Below are 9473 nucleotides of genomic sequence, written 5' to 3'. Positions count from 1 at the left end.
CAGAGGGATCAGTACTGCCCTGCTGCTCAAATTCCCCAGTAGCTAGTTGAGGCAAGATAAGAAGAGCAATATGTGGGCCACAAGGTTCTTCAGGGGGAAATGAACATCAGAGATTTTGACTGGGGTCCCAAATTCACAAGGAGCTTCATATTTAGACTTACATGACATCTTTAGTTACATTGTTTTGTGAGTGTGTGTTAAGGGACAATTTTTTAGTGTAAACACCTAAGATATTCTACAGTTTGTGTGACTTTTTGGCATTTATCAAAATTTTTTTTAAAAAGCGGTTCCGGGATCCTCTGTAAAAAGAAGTGGCTTGAGGTGCTCTTGACCACTAGAAGACTCTGATAGAGGTTAGGTTAAAAACAAGCAGCACTTCTCAATTTTGTCCAAGATTTTCTTCACTGCTAGCTCCTGGCTGAAGCTGATTGAAATAGCGTCAAGGATAAAATTGGGTTCAAGAGTGGCAAAAATGGGAAAAGAAAAAAAAAAGACCCAGAAGCCAATTAAATAAGGTGGTTGGAAAGTCAGGAAGGGAAGCAAAAAGGAAAAAATAAGAGATAGAGATGGGGTGGAGCACACTGAGAAGAGACCTGGCCGAAAGGAGAGGAGCAGTGTTCTCTTGGGGTCCACAAAAGGAAGTCTGGACTTAATTTTATTTAATCCAAGTGCTTTTGGCTTTCTTAGAAAGCAGGAAGCCAAGGCACAAAAAGTCAGGATCTTGATAATTAAATTTTAAACTGGAAAGCAAATACCAGGATTTTCCCTAGAGACACACTCACCACAGGACACACGGGCGAGGGAGAGCCTGAATTGCTGTTTCTTATATAAACATTAAAACCCAAGGCTTTCCATCTGTCCCCACCCCTCACCCCCAATGCCCAACTGGTAGCTGTGAGAGTCCTCAATGAGACTCCTAGGAGGGCTTCCCACCGTCTGGGGCCACTCTGCTTCTCTGTAAGGGGGAAAACAATGAGAGGAATTCAGGGTTCCCTACTAGGCTGGCGCTGACCCGCGATGGGGAAGCAGCCTCTTGGCAAAGAAAGGAGGAAGAAAGAATTGCTGACTTGATTCCCCTCCCTCCCAAGGAACCCGGGAGGAGGGCATTGAGGAGTTGGTGGCATCCTGGAGAAAGGGTGGCCTTTGTGAAAAGTGCAGGCTCCACTGGATGCTTGAAATGACTGCTCCTGCCACCCTTTCTAAGGTCTCCTCCAGAAGGAGGGAGGAGCGCAGTGAGAGTGGGGTGAGGACTTACTCCATCACACAAGGAAGGCTGGTGAACCAGTGACCACTGGGTGAAGAAAGAGAACTAGGGTCTGGAGAAGAGCCAATCGAGAAAGCCTGTGGGGCGGCTCATTAATGAGCTCATCCATCCAGGCAGGTTAAATGGCAGGCAACTGGGTTGCCCAGGAAGCAGCTGAAGTTTAGAGACTAAACAATATGCAATCACGATAATTTCCTCTGCCTGTGACTCATCTCGGAGGGTGTCCAGGTGATGGTGCAAAGATAGACTGAGAAAGAAGGCCTTTCTTTTCTAGTAGCAAATGCAGAGAGAGCAGGAGCAATATTAAGTCAGGAATGCATTTCTCAGAAATCTAAAAAAAGTGTTTTGTCACTTTATTGATAACATTTCAAAACTATTTTTGACTTGCACTACCTAATTACTTTGATTTTAGGTAGTGCAAAGCTCTTTGTAATACATAATAAACCCACGCTTCCTCCCGCACCCCACTTAGGGAGAAAACAGAATGTTGGGCTTTTGCAGCCTGACAAGTTTATGTAACAAGCAGCATCCTTTTTGCTGTTTATGCATGAAGGGAAGCCATGGGAAAAATGGATGAAGTGTGGAATTCCAAGATTTTAATAAATATCAAACACAAGAAAAACTCTCTACTTGGTTGGGATGAATCGTGTTCTTCGCCAACTGCCTGTTAAAGCATTTTGATTCCATCTCAGGGAGGAGAGGAGGGAGGCAAGAAGGAGGAAAGAAACATCTTCAGGGTACTCTTAGCAATGCATTCTTGCTTCCCGGCCCATGGCCTCTTTTCTCCTTAGAACTGTTTTTATCTTTGTTGGAGAACAAAGCCTCTTTCAACATTCCTTAGCTTACAGATGGGTAATGAGGCAAGAAGGAGGTGAAGTATCCTCACCGGCACCCAATACGAACCCAGTTCTCAAGTCCACTTATTTTTTTTAAACCTCACTGTCTCTGTTGTAGGGTTAATTCTCCTCTCGCCGCCTCTCTCAGGCCACTTCCCCTCCCCTCCCTGTGTATTTGCAGTCACAGAGCTCGTCTCAGAGGGGAGAGGAGAAGAGCTATTTGATCCTGGCCTCATGTCCATCAAGGGCCTCATATACGGCCTTTAGGCCTTATCTCCAGATGAGCTTATGCAGGCAGTCATTACAGTTGCATGCGTGTAAACAACACTGGTAATCAAGGCGGGGCTTTAAAATACAGCACAATTACAACTTTTTGTAGCTGTTTGGCATGTCTTCATTTAAAAAAATGCATTTAGGGCTTCAAAAGAAGTGGCTCAGGCCTCTTTCACCCGAGAAGCCTTGCGTGCACTGTTAGCAAACTCACACAAGTGAAGAGGGACCTTTCTTTGCTACACAGCGTCCTCCGTGGCGAGCTGGAGGGAAGCGCTCTCAGCAGAGAGGGTCGCCCTCACCAAGAAGCCAAAGGGAAGAGGACAGAATCTTTCTTGTAGGGACGCCCTTGGTCTTCAGAAGGAACACTTTTTCTGTTTCACAGAGATCTGTGGAATGTGTGGGTTCCCTGAAGAGGTGGACGGACCCCCGGGGTCGCGCGTTTTCTCAGCCCTGGGCCCGTAGCGGAGCTCGATCCTTCCAGAGCTCAGGGCCAGAAATGTTGCGATTCCGAACACTTTCCCTTTCTTCTGAGAGGAGCCGCCCGGCAGACGCTCATCATTAAGAAGCAAGGTAATTAACAACGAATGTTTCCCCTTGGCGCTAATGCGAACACCCTGGGGAACTGCCAAGTCTGGTGGGGGAGTCGCAGCCGGGGGTGTCTGGGGGAAGCCAGCGTGGGCGGGCGCGGTGGGCCTGGGATTGCTTTTAGGCGCAGCAGCAAGGAGGGCGAGGGCGAGTGGAACAGAGGTCGGAGACCTTGCTAAGCTGCTGGCCTTTTCACGTTTCGGACCCTGAGAGTAAGCTGAGAGAATGGATGGGGTCAAGGCTGGGACAGGCTGTTGGCTACTGCCGGTGGGCGGGAGACTGAGACCGGGCGGAAAGGAGGGAGACAGACCACTCCCTCTAGGCGCTGAGGTCCGACACCCGCTTGATTTGTCAGTGCCGCCAACAGCCCTCCTCCTGTTGTCAGCAAGGACAGTCGGTAGGGCCTGCTGAGGGCCAGGCACAGTGCAGGGGCGAGCGCCCAAAGGTAGGGATCAGCCGCTGGTCTCTGTGCCCAGGGGTTCAAGGCCTGGGAGGAGACAGGCTTTGAAGACTTATAAAACAGTTGTGGGTGCTAATTTAGACATATTCCAGACATAGTCACAGGGCAGTCCCGACCAGAGGAGTTTAAGTCAGTGTTGTTACAATGCTTTATTTAATTAATATTATTTTTGGAAGGCTGTGTGCACCTGGAGGAGGCCAGCGGCTGTGTCTGTTTTGTTCACTGCTCTATCACTCCCACCTGGGATAACTCTTGGCAAATATGATGACAGCACCCATTGACGAGGTGCTTAAGATATATAAGGTTGGTGCAAAGTATTTATACGGTGCACCATATAAATACTTTATATTTGGCAGTCATCTGATCCTCAGCATAGCCTGGAGAGAGATTAGCCCCATTTTACAGATTATCAAACTAAGGCAAAGGATAATAGTGAATCTGGGTCTGAATGTAGTCCGTCTGGCTACAAAACCTGTGTTTTAAAATCATAGGCATAAATTGACTCAGAACTTGAAGAATGACTAGGAGACCAGGAGGGTTGGGTCGGGGGGAATTTTTGCTTTTATTTTCATAGTTTTGCTTCTCAGGTGTTGCGAGTAGTGCACCCTAAAAGTCCCGCTCATGTTTTGGTTGCCTGTGCTTGAGGGATATTACTCAAGAAACCTTTGCCCAGTCCAATGTCCTGGAGCGTTTTCCCATTGTTTTCTTGTAGTAGTTTCATAGTTCGAGGTCTTAGATTTAAGTATTTAATCCATTTTGATTTGATTTTTGTATATAGTGACATGGGGTCTCGTTTCATTCTTCTACATATGGATATCCAGTTTCCCCAGCACCATTTATTGAAGAGATTGTCCTTTCCGCAATGTATGTTCTTGGCACCTTTGTTGAAAATGAATTCACTGTAGATGTATGAATTTATTTCTGAGTTCTCCATTCTGCTCCATTGGTCTATGGGTCTGTTTTCATGCCAATACTGTGCTGTTTTGGTTATAATAACTGTGTAGCACAATTTGAAGTCAGGTAATGTTCCTCCAGTTTCATTCTTTTTGTTCAGAATAGCTTTGGCTCTTTTGGATCTTTTGTGGTTGCATATACATTTTAGAATTTTTTTTTTCTATTTCCATGAAGAATGTCAATGGTATTTTTATAGAGATTGCAGTGACTCTCTAGAGTGCTTTGGGTAGTATGGACATTTTAACAGTATTGATCTAGTCCATGAACATGGAATGTCTTTCAATGTTTTTGTGTCCTCTTCAATTTCTTGCATCAGTGTTTTACAGTTTTCATCATAGAGATGTTTCATTTTTTGATTAATTCCTATTTTATATATACCTATTGTGAGATTACTTTCTTGATTTCTTTTTCAGATAGTTCAGTGTTGACATATGGAAATGCTACTGATTTGTGTAGATTTTGTATCCTTCAACTTGACTGAATTTATCAGCTCTAATAGTTTTTTGGTGGAGTCTTTAGGTTTTTCCAAATATAAGATTTTATCACCAGCAAATAAGGATAATATGACTTCTTTCTATTTGGATGCTCTTTCTTTTGTCTTTCTTCCTTCCCTCCTTCCCTCCTTCCTTCCTTCCTTCCTTTGCTCTTTTCTGCCACTCATGTTTTATATTCACTGAGGTTCAACAGGTTTTGGCCCAATTGCCTGTCTCAATTCTGAAGTAAGCATCTCAGGCACTATTGTTCATGATGCAATGAGTGAACAAATGAGTGAACAATGAGAGGCATTGTTCATGATGCAATGCATTTGTTCATGATGCAATGAGAGGCAATGAGTGAACAAAAAGGGGAAAACTTGGTTCTATCCCTGTACAGAATTATATACAGTGTGAAAGCTAAGAGATGGGGCCATATGCAGTTGGGCAAATGTAAACCAAGTAAAGTTTATTTTTGCTGCCCTGTGGAATTGTACATTCTTTCATCTAGGTCTTTTTAATCTCTTAGATACCTAGCTGCTTTCTTTTTGTCTAGACCTGTACGGTACTTAGGAAAAGAACTGTAACTCAAGCACAGTAGGTGCAAATAGCTAATATTTGTAACTTCAACAAGCATTTAATGAGCTTACCCTTGTTAAATCAAACTAAAATCTGGCCTGAGAAAGTCTCTGTACTCACATAGTTGAGTCCTTATGGATAAACCGTAAGCTACCTTGGTAGGTAGACAAACTATGAACCTGATTTAGGAGTATGTAATAAGAGCTGAGTCTTAGCCAATCCTGAGGCAGAAGAATAGGGTCCACTCACAGGCGTCCAACTGTTCAAACTGTGTCCAAATAAGGCAAAGGCTGAACTGTAACCAGTCTGGCTGTTTCTGTACCTCACTTCCGTTTTCTGTATGTCACCTTCCTTTTTCTGTCCATAAATTTGCTCTGGCCACGTTGCATTGCTCGAGTTGCTCCAAATCTGTAATTCTGAGGGCTGTCCAGTTTGCGAATATTTTTTTTCTTGCTTCGTTTTTACAATGGGAAAGAGGAGAGAAGAGTGTAGGTTTTTAGAAAGGAAATAGGAAACTTATGTCTTTTAAGACCTTTTAGTGATTAGAAGAGAGCATATATATGAATAACTGGGTTCTAAATCTTGGATATTTTGAGATCATAAGTCAGGCCTTTTCTCTAAATTCTTTTCCTCCCCCTATCTAAGGCAAGGGATCTGGCTGAATTGGGAAACTAGGAGGAGGCTGCAACCCTTTATGGCTTTTATGTTTAAAAGTCCAAACTCTTAGGCAAAGGAAATTCCCTAGGACAGATGATCCCTCTTAGAAGAACAGAGGAGAAGAGCTAGTGCTCCCTAACACCCTAAAATCTACCAGTTTCTGGAAACAGAGGGGCTCCACTGGCCTGCTGGCTTGCATGAATAAGTAGTAAGTGCTCAGATTAGAAATGTTTGTGTGTGATTCAGGAGTGGGTGGTCACAAAATTTATTGGCCAAACCAGGATACATTTGACAGAGAAAGGGGGCACTATTAATAATTACTCTGCAACAATACGCATGAACTAGTACTGTCCCAGGCAGACTGGGATATACAGCAGAATGAAACATAGGCAGCTTCAGAAACTATTAGAATGCCCTAAGCAGGATGCAGAAGTACCAAACCACTGGGCCTGAAGGGCCATACACATAGGAGTGATGGGTGGATAGCCCAGTGTAACCTGGGTGATAATTAATTGATGACTCCTGGAGCCCTCTCCTTTCTCTCAGGCAATAACATGATTACTGTTTATTCATTAAACATGGAAAGGATAAAGGAGGGAAGGAGCAACTAGACTGTAATAAACTGTAAGCCTTGAAAGAGCAGGGATTATGTCCACTTTGTCCATCTACTTCTAGCAGAGGGATTTCAAAGTAAAACCCAATAACTATTGAATGAATGAATGAGGTAAATCTGTATCCTAGGAATAACGGTGGTACTAATAACAGATATAGAGGGTTTAGGAGGGAAGAGAGTTTTGGTTTTGAAAATATTGGCCTTGACCAGGAACTGTGGGTCATGCCTGTAATCCCAGCACTTTGGGAGGCCAAGATGGGAGGATCACTTGAGGCCAGGAGTTGGAGGCCAGCCTGGGCATCATAGCAAGAGCCCATCTCTACAAAAAATAAAATAATTAGCTGGATGTAGTGGCACACACCTGTTGTCCTGGCTGCTCAGGAGGCTGCAGCAGGAGGATTGCTTAAGCCCAGGAGTTTGAGGCTGCAGTGAGCTATAATTACAGCACTGCACTCCAGCCTGGGCAACAGATCCAGACCCTGTTTCCAAAGGAAAAAAAGAAAGGGAATACTGGCTTTGAGGTGGCAGTGATATAGTTCCAAGGAACTATCTATGAATCATGTGGACATCTGCAACTGTAGCAAGGGAAGTGAATGCTTGGGAGCCAGATGCATGTTAATAGTGACTGCTGGTCACTTAGGGAGAGAAAAGAATAAGTCCAAGTTCTAAGGGACTGGAGGAAAATAATCCAAGGGAGGCAATAAGGAATTATAAAACTACTATATTTGAATTTCAACAAGGGTCAAAGCTTAAGTTAAAGGAATGACTCTTTGAGGATAGAATTGAACTCACAGAGAAGGTGGGATAGGAGGGAATGGGTGAGAATGGACCGCTCAGTAGGTAAACATTATTCACTGGGGCAGGCTGTTAATTAGTCCCAGTACCGATTTTTTCTTCCTTCATTTAGTAATAGAGGCCCTACACCCTCACTGAGTTTTTTTTCCTCAACAATTTATTTTGAAAATGTTCAAACAACAAAAATACAAGAATTTTACAATAAAAACAGATATACCCACCATCTAGATTCTACCATTAACATTTTATGGCCAGGCGCACTGACTCACGCCTGTAATCCCAGCACTTTGGGAGGCCAAGGCGGGCGGATCACGAGGTCAGGAGATCAAGACCATCCTGGCTTACATGGTGAAACCCCGTCTCTATTAAAAATACAAAAAATTAGCCGGGCGTGATGGTGGGCTCCTGCAGTCCCAGCTACTCGGGAGGCTGAGGCAGGAGAATGGCATGAACCCGGAGGCGGAGCTTGCAGTGAGCCGAGATGGCGCCACTGCACTCTAGCCTGGGTGACAGAGCGAGACTCTGTCTCAAAAAAAGCAAATAAAAAAAAAACACACAAAAAAATTTTGTGGTTCTTGTTTGAGCACTGATCTAACTATCCTTTTAAATGTTGACATATTTCAAAAAAAATTGCAGTCACTTTTAAATTCTTCTGCGTTACCTGTCATTACCCAGAGTTCAATATTTGTTTAGTTCTTCTTTTGTTATGAAATTTAAATTCAATAAAATGCACAAATCTTAAGTGTATATGCACTGAATATCCCCAAATAATAATCATTTTATTATAAATATTATAATAATATCTATATCTATTATAATATATAATAAACATTATAAATTTTTGAAATATCATACTTAAAAGAATTTTGTAATGAGCCCCTGTATACTCACCACCTAATTTTACATTAACAGTTTATTATGCTTGCTTTCTCAATCTATCCACTCATCTGCTTCTCTCTCAACCTAATTTTTGAGGCATTTCAAATACCTTATTTCTCTCAAATGCTTCAACATGGGTATCAATCAGAGATAAATATATATTTACAATTTGCTTTCATTTGATGCAAAATTTACATGCAGGAAAATACACAAATTTTAAGTGTACATTCACTGAATTTTAATGCACACGTACACCCATGTAACTTGAGCCTCAATGAAGTTCTAGAACATTACCATCACCCCAGAAAGTTCCCTTTTGCTCCTTCTCACTCAATCCCTGCCCCACTTGCCCCAGAGTTTTAATGTTTCTACCATAGATTTCATTTGCTAATGGAATCATACAGTATATATATACTCTTTTGTGAAAGGCTTTTTTCACTCAGCATAATATTTTTGAGATTCATTCATGTTGTTGCTTTTATCAGTAGTTCATGTCTTTTTATTACTGAGTGGTATTTTATTGTGTGAATATACCAAGTTGTCTGTTCTATTGGTGGATATACCTGGGCTGTTTCCAATTTGGGGATATAATGAGTAAAGCTGCCATGAATGTTCTTATACATGTCTTGTTGTGGATGTATGTTTTCATTTCTCATGAGTAAATACCTGGGATTGGATTGCTGGGTTATAAGGGTAGGAATATAGGTTAAGATCTGTAAGGAACTGCCAGATATTTTCCCCAAAATGTTTCTAACTCTTACACTCCCATCAACACGGTGTTAGAGTTCTTGTTGCTCTATGCTTACCAACATTTGGAATTGTCAGTCTTTTAATTTTGGCCATTGTGGTGGCTATGTAGTCATAACCCATTATGTTTTAAATTTGCATTTCCCTGATGATTAATCATGGTGAGCACTTGCCTGTTAATTGCCTATTCATGTGATGACTTGCCTATTAATTGTCTCAATAATAGCTTTTTGATGAGTAGAAGCTTTAAATTCTGATGAAATTTATATATGTTTCTGGCTTTCTGTGACCAGTGTCACAAAACTTTGCCTTTCCCTAAGTCACAGAGATATTCTCATATGTTTGCCTCTAAAAGCTT

At 42.4% G+C, this 9473-nt stretch overlaps 1 long non-coding RNA gene across 1 annotated transcript in view; it reads left to right on the top strand.

The window, feature by feature from the left end:
- Window positions 1–2551: 2551 nt before the first annotated feature.
- LOC134758331 (uncharacterized) overlaps window positions 2552–9473 on the top strand; it is a 61193-nt gene continuing 54271 nt past the window's right edge. The window contains exon 1 of the long non-coding RNA XR_010133394.1: window positions 2552–2943. This is a non-coding gene — a long non-coding RNA (uncharacterized lncRNA). The remainder of the gene's footprint in view (window positions 2944–9473) is intronic.

This window comes from Gorilla gorilla, chromosome 3, assembly GCF_029281585.2.
Source record: "Gorilla gorilla gorilla isolate KB3781 chromosome 3, NHGRI_mGorGor1-v2.1_pri, whole genome shotgun sequence".
NCBI classification, from domain to species: Eukaryota; Metazoa; Chordata; class Mammalia; order Primates; family Hominidae; genus Gorilla; species Gorilla gorilla.
Note: the sequence above shows the minus strand (reverse complement) of the source record. Positions and strands in the feature narration are given on the sequence as shown.